General features: G+C 41.1%; 1 protein-coding gene across 1 annotated transcript in view; it reads left to right on the forward strand.

Moving 5' to 3' along the window:
- Nucleotides 1-12,504, forward strand: part of UPP2 (uridine phosphorylase 2) — a 141,616-nt gene that overhangs the window by 11,201 nt on the left and 117,911 nt on the right.

The raw sequence follows: 12,504 nt of genomic DNA on the forward strand, positions 1-12,504 counted from the left end.
GACAGTTAAGAAGCAGCCCCATTATTAGCTGGCAACACCGTTGTGACATTAGTAGTGACTTTGCTGCTTGGGATTCAGCTCATGAAATATCTTCCTTCCTGGTACAATTTTTTTCTTTTTCCTTCTTCTTTTCTTGTCTTTTATCTCTCATGTTTAATTCTCAAGCAAAAGACTAGCTAAATGGCCATCTATGCTTTAGGTCTAACTGCCGGTCCTCGTTAAGAATGGGCTACCAAAGATGCTGACATATTAAGTTTGATGCAGTCTCAAAATACTAGAACCCTTGGAGCCACTTTCTCATGGCTATCCCTGTTGGGCAAGGGAGCTGTCTTTGTCAGGTATGGGGAGGTGGTGTGTCACAACCCAGGGGGCTCAGGGAGGTCCTGATACAGAGGAAGAAGGACTTTTGTGTTGGTGGGAGGCGTCGGAGCATGATGGGGCACGAGGTCTTGGAGGTTGTAGGGGGTGAGAGGGTCTGATGTGGAGTGCTGGAGGCTAGTGAGAGGAGAGAGATTCCTGCTAGGGATAGGGACAAGTGGAGGCAACAAGAGAGTGATTCAATGAATAAATAAATTGAAGACAATTGAAGCCAGCCTTCGCATTATTTCGGAGACTAAATATATATATAAAAGGAGAGCCGGCTGGGCAGGGTGGCTCATGCTTGTAATCCCAGCACTTTGGGATTACAAGGTTGGTGGACCACCTGAGGTCAGGAGTTTGAGACCAGCCTGGCCAAAATGGTGAAACCCTGTCTTTACTAAAAATACAAAAATTAGCCGAGTGTGGTGATGTGTGCTTGTAATGCCAGCTACGTGGGAGGCTGAGGCAGGAGAATCACTTGAACTTGGGAGGCAGAGGTTGTAGTGAGCTGATATCACACCACTGCAGTCCAGCCTGGGCAACAGAGTGAGACTCTGTCTCAAAAAATAAAAATTAAAAAAAAAAAAAAGAGAGAGAGAGAGAGAAAACTACAACTCTGGGGCATAGGAAGGGAATTATAGATATTAGTAGAACCTCATGGCTTTTAATATATGGGTATATAGAAGTAAATACAGATGTAAAATGTACACATGTATACGCTTATGTGTGTGTATGTGCATTTTGCATGTTGCAACATTTCTCTAAGTGCTGGACTGTTACAAAATATAAACAAGAAAAATAATATGAGGGCAATAGCACTATTTAAAATGGAGTATAGTACTAATAATGTTCTAGTACCAACAACATGGTGTTATTAAAGGATTAAATGAGATAATGAATGCAGTGGAGATAATATCATGCCTGGCACCCAGTAAGCTCTCAATGACTATTATTATTATCCCATGGGAGAAAAGCTTACCATGAACACTATTCTACATCGTGTTCTTTTCACTAAAAATATATCTTAGAAATATTTTCGTAACAGTACACACTTTACTTTTTAAAATTAATAAATCTTGCTAGTGTTCTTTACTATAGTACTTTTATAATTAGAAAAACAAAAAACATTCATTGTGGGGGGATAATCTGCCTTATAGTATGTCATCTGCTGATGACTCATAATTTAATTAATTCTTGTTGCTAATGGAAACCTCTGGGTGAATAAGGCTTAGTTGTATTTTAATAGCAGTACTTTAGTGGAGAGAATAAGAAAAAAAAATCCAACACCAAATCTATGGAAAAATGGATATTCACGCTAATTTTTCCTACTTTTGTAAAGCTCTGAATCAAAATCACTGAGTAATGAAAGCAGCTGTCAAACTTCATTGCTTCAGTCTGTGAACAAACCCCTACAGGTCTGCTGCGACCAGACACTATTCAATGAGCTCGGGAGACAGCTGTGAACAAAACAGGCTCTCCCCTCATGAAGCTCTCTCCTCCTAGTCGGGGGAGATGGATAAGAAACAAATAAACACCCAACTTTCTGTGCTGCCTCAGTTAATGACAAATTAACATTAGATCTGTCCCTTTCCTTCACAAAGAAAGGCAATTTGGTAATTTCTTTAAAGTTTGTGCCTTATTATTCATTTGACTTTTAGTAACCTTTTGAGCCTCGGTTCCCATATATAAAAAATGGAGATAATAATTATCTTATAAGGCTTTTGTAATCAAATATGTAAAATGCCTGGCATAAAGCCAGCCCCTTAGCAGATGCTTGATAAATAGAAGCCATTATTACATGTTAAATTGTACAATTTTTGGTTCTTGTTCTTAAGACTAAAAGAAGATTGTTTCGATTTATAGTTACAGTACCCTAGGTTGGGTGTGTCACTGATATATCCCTAAATCTTATCAACCAGTGCCTACACCACTAGTCATGTTTCCTTTACTGCCCTATCACCACCTCTCACCAACAGGAATGCAGAGCCTGTTCTTCTACTGGGTTCCCTTCTAGAAGGAATCTCAAGAAATCTGTTATGGTCTCTTGTCACCTACCCTGCAGCCTACACTTTGAGTGATCACTTTGCACTGACTATAACTGTGTTTTCCAGGCAGCTCTTCCCAGAGGCCAGGGATCTCACTGAGTTTTCCAAAGCTCACCAAGCCCAGACTGGACCTTGCAAAGCCGTGCTAAGCATTTGGATCTTTATCCTGAGAATACTGGGAAATGGAAATGTTTAAGCTGGAGAATGACTTAACTTCATTTATATCGTAAAGGGAATCCTCAGGTTGCTGGTAAAGAATGGGATAGAAGGTGAAGAGAGAAAGCCAGGAGAGGAAGAGGATCCTGTTGTCACCCAGGTGGGAAACAACAGAATCGGAATCAGGGTGGGAGACAGGAGAGGCAAACAAAGCACGAACTTGAGCTTAAGTCTCTTCGGAGGCAGAATTGATAGTACTTGTTGATGGATTCAGTGGAGGAGTGGGAAGGAACAGGGAAGTTTTCAATTTGAACATTTTGGTGAATTTATATGGCTCTGCCATTTACTAAAAATGAAAAGTAACATGATACTTAATAAAAACTTTACTCAGTGCCAATGGAATCAAGTTAAGTGCTTGACACTGCAGGGACCAGTGGGTGCTCTTCGGGCTTACAGCTGACCCTAAACAAACTTCAGGGTCCTGACCCAGTCCCCGAAGGCCTCTCCATGGCCAGGAGCAGCTCACACTCCATACATAGGACTTCTAGGCATCCGCAAGCCTCAGCCCTGTGCCCAACCATCAGTCCCTTGAAGCAAATAAGCTTCTCTCCTTCTCTAGGCGTGTTCAGCCCCTCCTCACACTAACCCAGGGAATGGCCTCATTACACTGCACAGTTAAAGTGATCAGCAAAACGCCCCCAAGCACATTTCTGTTTCCCCAAGTCTGGGCTCTTAGTCCTAAAGGGCAGTAAATAGGGGAGAGTTCAGCTTATAAACACCATTTTATGGCCAATAAAGAGTTCTTGAATTCCTCAAGAGCACAGTGTGGTTAAGAATGTCCATAATGGCCAGGCACGGTGGCTCATACCTGTAATCCCAGCACTTTGGGAGGCCGAGGTGGGCAGATCATGAGGTCAGGAGATCGAGACCATCCTGTCTAAGATGGTGAAACCCCGTCTCTACTAAAAATACAAAAAATTAGCCAGGCGTGGTGGTGGGCGCCTGTAGTCCCAGCTACTGGGGAGGCTGAGGCAGGAGAATGGTGTGAACCCGGGAGGCGGAGGCTACAGTGAGCCAAGATCACGCCATTGCACTCCAGCCTGGGTGACAGAGCGAGATTCTATCTCAAAAAAAAAAAAGAATGTCCATAATTCCCAATATGAAGCAGAACACTCAACATGTTCCAGACTGCAGTGTCTGCACTCAGATACATGGAAACTTCACCATCTTCTCCAGAAATAAGGGAGAGATACTTACTTCCCATTTTAAAAGATAAAGGATGATCCAAAAACAACTTCCAAGAATCACTTGTTTTGGCAAACAAGCTAACAAACCATCTCCAGTGGGTACCTTCCTAGGCATACTCGAGGAAGCCTTTCAATGGGATGAGCTTCTCCTTCCTGCTCTTACTCAAAGGCACTTGTTAGATCTGAAATGACACTAGATTTGCTTTCCAGAGCAGCTGTTACAAATGACTGGATTTAGAGCAAGGTATCTTTAAGACAGGGTGGGGAAAGGTGAACATTCCAAGGGACATATTTAAGTGTGCAAGATTCTGTGTACAAGAAGACCCTTGGTTCAATGCAAAGCCTCGTGAGGAGACTCCACACCATCCTGGCTCCCTTTGCCTTGTTTCCTTTGCCTCCCTGACTTTGACTCTGTGAGGTACCTATTTGTTTCCTTCTCTGAGACTGGCATTCAGCTTCACTTTGCCAGCCTCTCCGGCAGCAGCCGTCAGTAGTAATACTCATATCCTTTGCTTGGCCCTTTCTGTGTACTCGTAGGCAGTGTGCTAAGTGCTTGACATGCATCATCTTATAACCCTATAATAATTCCACGAGGTGATGCTATCATTATACTCAGTTGACACGTGAAAAACACCAAGTCGGAGAGACGAAGTCCTTTCCCGCAGGTGGCACATTTGATAAGCATCAGAAGTCAGGTTTTCATGACTTCCAACCCCAAGCCTGCGGGACTTCCAAGTCCCAGCCTCTGGCTTGCATTTTCTCTTCTCAGCTCTGCATTCAGCTGACTTCCCCATAACCAATTGATCTTGCCCACTTCTCAGGTGCCCTGAGTGTTCCCTGGCAACCAGCTGGTCTTGAGGGCCTCATCTAACCATGTCATTGGGAGGTTCTCTCTGCTGCCCTGCCTGGCAAACTTGAACACCGGCCAGTTCCTTGTTCCATGCACATTTGCTAAGAGGAGCATGGGTTTTTCACGTATTTCTCTCTCTCTCCTTTTTTTTTTTTTTTTTTTTTTTTTTAGACGGAGTCTTGCTCTGTCGCCCAGGCTGGAGTGCAGTGGAACAATCACTGCAACCTCTGCCTCCTGGGTTCAAGCAATTCTCCTGCCTCAGCCTCCTGAGTAGCTGGGATTACAGGTGCACACCACCACACCGGGCTAGAGACAGGGTTTCAACATGTTGGTCAGCTGGTCTCGAACTCCTGACCTCGTGATCCACCCGCCTCAGACTCCCAAAGTGCTGGGATTACAGACCTCCCAAAGTGCTGGAATTATAGGCATGAGTCACTGTACCTGGCTTTTCATGTATGTCTATTTTCATTAACCAGATGCTCCTGTGTTATCATTTAAATTGAAGTAAAAGCAATCAATTTTCAAGCTCAGGATCTAAGAATACATTTAAGATCTCAAAAATGGATTGAAAAGACTGTAAATTTAACTTGTAATTGGATACATGGAAAGTTAATGGTAAATAAAGATATTTCAAATTCAGAATCCTTTGAGGTTGTTCCTAGAGATGAGAAATTATGACTTTTAAAAAGACTCTGTGTCTTTTTAATGTATATTTGCTTATAAATATGTTCGTTCATGAAACTGCCAGAGTGTCTCAGGAATGTCAGTCTAAAATGTAAATTTACTATTTTGAGAAGGTTATTACTTCTTCAGCTTATTAGAAGTAAGCCAGTGTGAGATCAATAATTACCTTTTGGAATGCTGAATTATTTACTGTATTTGATTATCTCGTGTTGCAGGAATACAGTAGGTGTTTAGTTGGATGAATTAGAAAGAGTACCTAAATTGCTTTTACCAGTTACAGAGCAGAGTGGAGAGGAATGTTATGTGACTTAGGCTAACCTTGGAATTTTTCTTAAACACACAGTTGTTTGAGGCTTTACTCAATAAACTACTGTACTGGTACAATAAAATGGGTATCCTGTTTCCCCAAAGCTAATGACTTTCTAAAGCACTTGACTTTCCTACTGTAAGATTAGCACTATTATTTCCAGGCCAATCAATAGGCACAACTCCAAGATTAAGAGCAATTTGGATCATTATTCTCTTTTCATTACATATTCATTATTTTCTGTTTGAATAAGACCTGTAATCAGTGTTATTTACCAATCTTTATGGTGAAACTTTAAACTACTGATTGTTTCTGTCTTTGCAGGTATTAAATGCCATTTCAAATATCCTTCCAATAATTTTGTAGTTGCTAATGAAGTCCATTTTCCCAGATTTTTCAGTCCACTGAAAGAACATTGAACCCCCAAGAGTCTTTAAAAGGTATTTGTTGTTTAATTGGTGGCAGCTGTTCCTTAGAAAGTTACCTAAGTATATAAAAGTGCTTTTTCTCCCCTCTTTAATAGCTTTTTATCACCTTTAAGGGTTATCCTTGAAATACATGCAGACTACATATGAGGGTCTCCTGAAATGCTTTGATATTACAAATTTTAAATATTATAATTCTAACACATGCAAGAAATTATAGGACAGTACCCTTTAATTTTGGATTTAATTACTAAAGCTTTAACAAAATGTATTCTCTTGGCTTTCTGGCTAGATTTCTTCAGGAAAAGTTATTAGTTTATTGTAGTTAATTCTAAAGCATGTACATTCTGAATTACTTTAATACAACAATTTTTCTGCTTTGTCCTTGAATTCTTTCCAAAAATCATAAAGTATTGGATACATACAGTAATAGCAGATTTGCTTAAATGTCACTATTAATCCAGTTTACAACCCCTAACATTTTGTAGAAGGAATTTCAGAAAGAAACCCTTACATAGACATCTAATGTCCAGAATAACCAGAGCCAAACATAATGATTCTACAGTTGAAGGATAGCCAAGACACACATTTTCTGAGTGTGGTTTTACTGGGAGTCTGTGTGCGATGAAATATGGCTTTTAAGAACATAATCTTCATGGAAAAGGCTTTTCTTGTCATAGCACTGGGCTGACTTTCAAGCCAAGGTCAAAGTACTTTCTGTAGGTCTATTTTTAGGTTTCCCATTTCTCAACAGGAGGCTCCCAGTTTTGAGTTAGCGCAACGCAGACTGGACTGTGCCCTAGAAGGAACAGGAATGCTTCCTCTTTGTGGCTTCCTCAAAGCATCTACCTGCAGACTTCCTGCTTTACACAGCTCCAGGGTGAATGGGCATTCTCCAGCTGGCTGCGTTCTGTGGTCATCTTGCCCCAGCAAATGCTGTAGTCTCTCTTAAGGCAAAGGGATATGCAGGGCTCACTTTCCTCTTGCCTCTTTTGGATTTTCTAAAAACGTGGCTACCTTACATTATTGCTATTAATCAAGAATTTTCCAGATCTTCAAACTGCAAACCCAAGGGTGGAAAAGTGAGGTCAAAGTGATTTAATTTAGATTGAGATGGAAGACACCAGGAAACAAGAGTATGTTAATCAAATATATCAAATGCTAATGCTATTTCTTTGTCTTTGAAACTGAATACAGAGGACATAGAAGTCTGTAAATAAATTAATAAATTAATGCGTGTATTTTAGTTTTATGTTATGGCTTTTCATTGAAAGGGGCAGAAGAATGAGGATGAAGAAAACCCGGAAGAAAGACAAGCAATCAACCTTGACATAGGCAGAAAATATCTACTGTAATAATTATGTATCACTTTCCCAAAAGGAACACTAGATTGTTAAAAAGAGTAATCCCTGAATTTGTTATAAGTAGTGCTTTGATTTTATGAATATATGTTCTTAAAATATTTTCCTTTCCTTATTTTCTAGTGAGGAAAGATTTAAATATCCTATCCTGGATGCTGGAAACTGTTGCATCCTCTTCCCACCAACCATTAACTTTTACTTCCTTGCATAACAGCCCCATCTTGTGGTTATTTGTAAATTTTCCACTAAAGATATGTTGCATTTTCACAGTTACGGGCATAAGTGGAATCCTCCCTTTTATCTTTCCTAGTAGGCTGAATGAAAGTAAGTAGGAAAGAAGAACGGGCATGCATGAATTCAGTTTAAAAGGCCAAAAACTGGTGAGGGAAATACAGGGCAGGTATTCAACAAGGATTGTTTGCATTAATGTTAAGTGAAGGCACAGTTATATTAATAGGTAAAAGGTAATACAATGAGGTCCCTCAAATGAGAACATCATTAGCTTCCTCATTATCGTTTTTTGTTTGTTTGTTTGTTTTCTTTTTTGTTTTTTGAGACAGAGTCTTGCTCTGTTGCCCAGTCTGGAGTGCAGTGGCACAATCTGGGCTCACTGCAATCTCTGCCTCCTGGGTTCAAGTGATTCTGGCGCCTTAGCCTCCCTAGTAGCTGGGACTACAGGTGCGAGCCTCCACGCCCAGCTAATTTTTGTATTTTTAGTAGAGATGGGGTTTCTCTATGTTGGCCAGGCTCGTCTCGAACTCTTGACCTCAAGTGATCCACCCACCTCGACCTCCCAAAGTGTTGGGATTACAAGCGTTAGCCACCGTGCCAGGCCTCCTCCCTCATTATCTTAATAGAGCTTCTGATCTGGCGCCTGCCTGCTTCACTAGGCCCAGGAGGCTTACCAGAGCTCGTACAGAGCTCTGCAATTCCAAACCCCTGTACTGGGGAACACCCTTTGGTTTCACATGGCAGAAATACAATAGGAAATAGCATCAGAAGAACGTGAAGGTAATGGCTCAGGTAACGAGACAACCAGAAGGACAGAGGAAATGGGTGATTCAGAAAGACCTGATACAGGATTCTGAATGCCAGCAGGACTCTTTCTCCCTCCTGCGTCTCTGAGTGTTTTGCTCATTGTCTCATTTTCCTTTCTGCTTCTTTTCTGGCTCTTTGCAGTTTCCAGGCTCACATCTGGGCTCATGGCTCTCTAACTGGAGGGAAGGAGCCCTCCTTTCCCATAAAGTTTTGAAAAAAAGCTAGGGAAGAAGTCTGATTGGCTTGTTTTGGGCCACGTGACCACCCTTTGATCAATTGCAATGGTCAAGGGAGTGAGGCACACTGATTGGCTCAGCTTGGGTAAGTAGTCCACCGCTGAAGGGAACCAATCACTGTGGACAAGGACGTAGGGTCATGTGAAAAGATATTTCACACAGAACACTTGTCTGGAGGGAGGGAGGGAAGGAGCGGTTTGTTTAAAGAAGGAAGAGATGAAGAGACCAACTTGGCTAATTGAAACAAACCCATTTCCTCCTTTCCTCTCCTGTGGTTGAGATGCCTGGCACATCTCTCAACAAATATTTGCTCGATAAATGAAAGATTTTCTAATTGAATAGAAGATCCCAGGGTAGGTGCAAATGGTAGTGGGGTGGGGATAGGGGTGTGTTTGCTATTTCCTGGAGCTGAAGAAATCACAAGGTTCCTTTCCTTCTAAAATTCTGGGGTTTTTCCACTCCCTGGCTATGGCCGTATATGGTCTCCCCTCTTGCTTAGAGTTTACACCAGAAGGCTGGTTTTCATCTACTTGACTCAGTGAGCATCTTTTTCATCCTTTGGGTATCTTCTCCTCTGCAGTCCTGGCTTTAGTGTTTGTATGCTCACTCTCTGAGCCTCCCTGTACTCTCTGCCCACATAGACCAGTACATACAGGCCTTTTAAAAAACAGTTTGATTGCTAATCACTCTGAGGAAAATAGAAAATTATAAGAACAGAATAAACATGAGGAAGTTTCAAAGGTTCAACAATCTTACTGAATTGTTTCTACTTTTTTTTTTTTTTTTTTGAGAGGGAGTCTGCAGTTGCCCAGGCCGGAGTGCAGTGGCACGATCTTGGCTCACTGCAACCTCCGCCTACCGGATTCAAGCGTTTCTCCTGCCTCAGCCTCCCAAGTAGCTGCAATTACAGGCACGTGCCACCACACCTGGCTGATGTTTGTATTTTTAGTAGAGACGGGGTTTCACCATGTTGGCCAGGCTGATCTCAAACTCCTGACCTCAGGTGATCCATCCACCTCAGCCTCCCAAAGTGCTGGGATTACAGGCATGAGCCACTGTGCCCAGCCGATATAATTTTTAAATTATGAATAACATTGTGATGAATTATCTTGCGATATTTAACCACATCTTTGATCCTTAAAAGAGATTCCTGGAAACAGAATTATTAAAGCATACAAATATTTTTATTGTAAATTTATTTCTTTTCCCTCATTATACCAATTTTTAGAAAATACTAAAAATACATAGAAGAAAATATAATTTATGAAGTCACTACAAGGAGATAGTAACTTACTATTTTGTTGGATCATCTTTTTATGTGTACATATACTTTAAACAAAACAATAATTACAAAGACACTTTAATAATCTTTATTCACTTAATAAACTCAAAATAACATAAATATTACGAAAAATTTTAAACGATGGTATCATACCCTACTATATGGAGAAATATTATAATCAAATTAATCAATGCCCCATTGTTGAATATTTACATTGTTTCCAATTTATGCTATTATAATCAATTCTTTTTTTTTTCTGAGATAGATTCTTGCTGTTGCCCAGGCTGCAGTGCAGTGGCGCAATCGTAGCTCACTGCAGCCTTGAACTCCTGGCCTCAAGCAATCCTTCCATCTCAGTCTCCCGAGTAGCTAAAATGACAGGCATTGCCACCAAAACTGGCTATTTTTTTTTTAAGTCTTATTTTGTGTACAGATGGGGTCTCACTATGTTGCACAGGCTGGTCTCAAACCCCTGGCTTTAAGTGATCCTCTGACTTTGGCCTCCCAAAGTGCTGGGATTACAGGCATGAGCCACCACACCTGGCCAATAATTGTTTTTCATGAATTTTAATGCACATATCCGACGTGGACATTAGGAAGCATTAAAGTGGCATTATAAATTTTACAGCTTTAGGCATATGGGCATCCATTTGTGCTCTTGCCTGGGCTTTACTGATGTTAGGGGTTGGCCTGGCTGCCAAGGCCCAGATATTTAATTCCAGAAGTGGAAAGGCCTGGGGAAGAGGGATTAGTAGGATGAGAAGACAGCACATCATTTGTGACTTTTTCTCTCTTGCTCTGGTAAAATGTAAACAGAAGCAAAACCTCAGGTTGGGAAGCCAGCAGTGTAATTTGGCAACTCACTCGGAAGAGATGTGTTTGATGAGGAAGAGGTGAGATGATGGATACAGGGTTCCTGCATGGCGTCAGGCACTCAATAAATAGTTATTTTTCCTGAGAAGGAGAAGGGCGAGGCATCTTTACATATCTGGACAAAAATACTTTTAAGCAGCAGTAAAAACTAAAGGAAGAACAGCTACTAGCACATGCAGATGAAGGAAAGAAAGCTTTGTGCAGCTTGTTTGTGTGAACGGCAAGCCCAGGGGTTTTGTTTTCTTGTGTTTACGTTGGAAAATCACAGACAGGGACTTCCCAAGAGACTGTTTCTGTTAGCCACTCTCTGCTCCTAACAGTGACAAGAACTGCTCTTCCTCCCACAGCTGCGGCAGAAGCATGCTTCTGCAGGGTCTCTGATGGGGAAGAACTGAGCTGTTTAGGATTGAACTGCCCACCTACTGTTAAGTAATGTTCTGTCTGTAACACAGGATTTCCACTTAGGAAAATGTGCTGTGCACTTGGCTGCAGCATTTACTATGCATCTGCTTTACAAGCCTGTTCTGCAGCTCCAAGGCCCAGCTCCAAACTGGCAAATGGTCCCTGAAGACTTTGCCATCAGAAGGAGCCAGGCCAGAGTTGGGATGGGGTAGGGTTAGCAACTAGTCTACTAGGAGGTCTGGTGGAATCAATTAGGAAAGTTAAGCAGGAGAGCTCATCAGCGGTTGATTGCCTCTCCTAGAACAACCCCGGCTCACAAATACTCAGCAGAATCATTTAGGCAGCAGTGGGTCTGTAGAACGGGCCTTACTGCAGTATTAAGCTGGAAAGTAGTAAAGTTTTCTTATGGGCTTCCTTGAATCTGAGCTAAAGCCACAGTTTCCTTAATAGTTTTCCAATAGCACTCCATCTCTTATTAAAAAGTACAGTTAATCTAGACCTTCCCTCCCGCCGCCCCCGCCCCCGCCCAATGTCAGAAAAGAAATGTGTTTCTGATAATAAATGCTCCTTTTGCTGCACGGCTATATTTCATTAGGACTGTGGTTAGCAAATTGCTGCTGCACAACATAAAACTAAGCAATGAAACATAAGACATATGCCTTCTATAATACACTGCTGATTAATACAGCTATTCTCTATCAAAAACACAAAAAGAGCCCCACCCAAATAGAGATCATGCCAACTTCCACCACATCTTCTTTCTCCTCCACCCCATAGCAAAACACCCAAACCATTATGTTTCCTAGGGAAATTTGGTTCTAAGCAACTCTTCGATAACAAATTACTTTTGAAAATGATGCTTACATTCCAAAAGAATCCTTAGATTCTATGGTGATAGATTATCTTGGAATGCCTAGCCATGCTGGTTTGTAGGAAGCAGAAAACTTGGTCCAGCAACAGTAAAGAGAATAAAATTACCTGTGTTCCTATCCCATAAGACATCTTTTGAGCACAATTTAATCTTCATTATGATCATTAGACAGATTTTTTAAAATTATAATTAAACAAAAACATACAACGTAAAATTTACCTTCTTAACCATTTTAAAGTATACAGTTTAGTAGTGTTAAGTATATTCACATTCTTGTTAAACAGATCTCCAGAACTTTTTATCTTGCACAACTAAAACTCTATACCCATTAAACAACAATTTCCCACTCCCCCTTTCCCAGCTCTTG

This window comes from Piliocolobus tephrosceles, chromosome 11 (assembly GCF_002776525.5).
Source record: "Piliocolobus tephrosceles isolate RC106 chromosome 11, ASM277652v3, whole genome shotgun sequence".
Lineage (NCBI taxonomy): Eukaryota > Metazoa > Chordata > Mammalia > Primates > Cercopithecidae > Piliocolobus > Piliocolobus tephrosceles.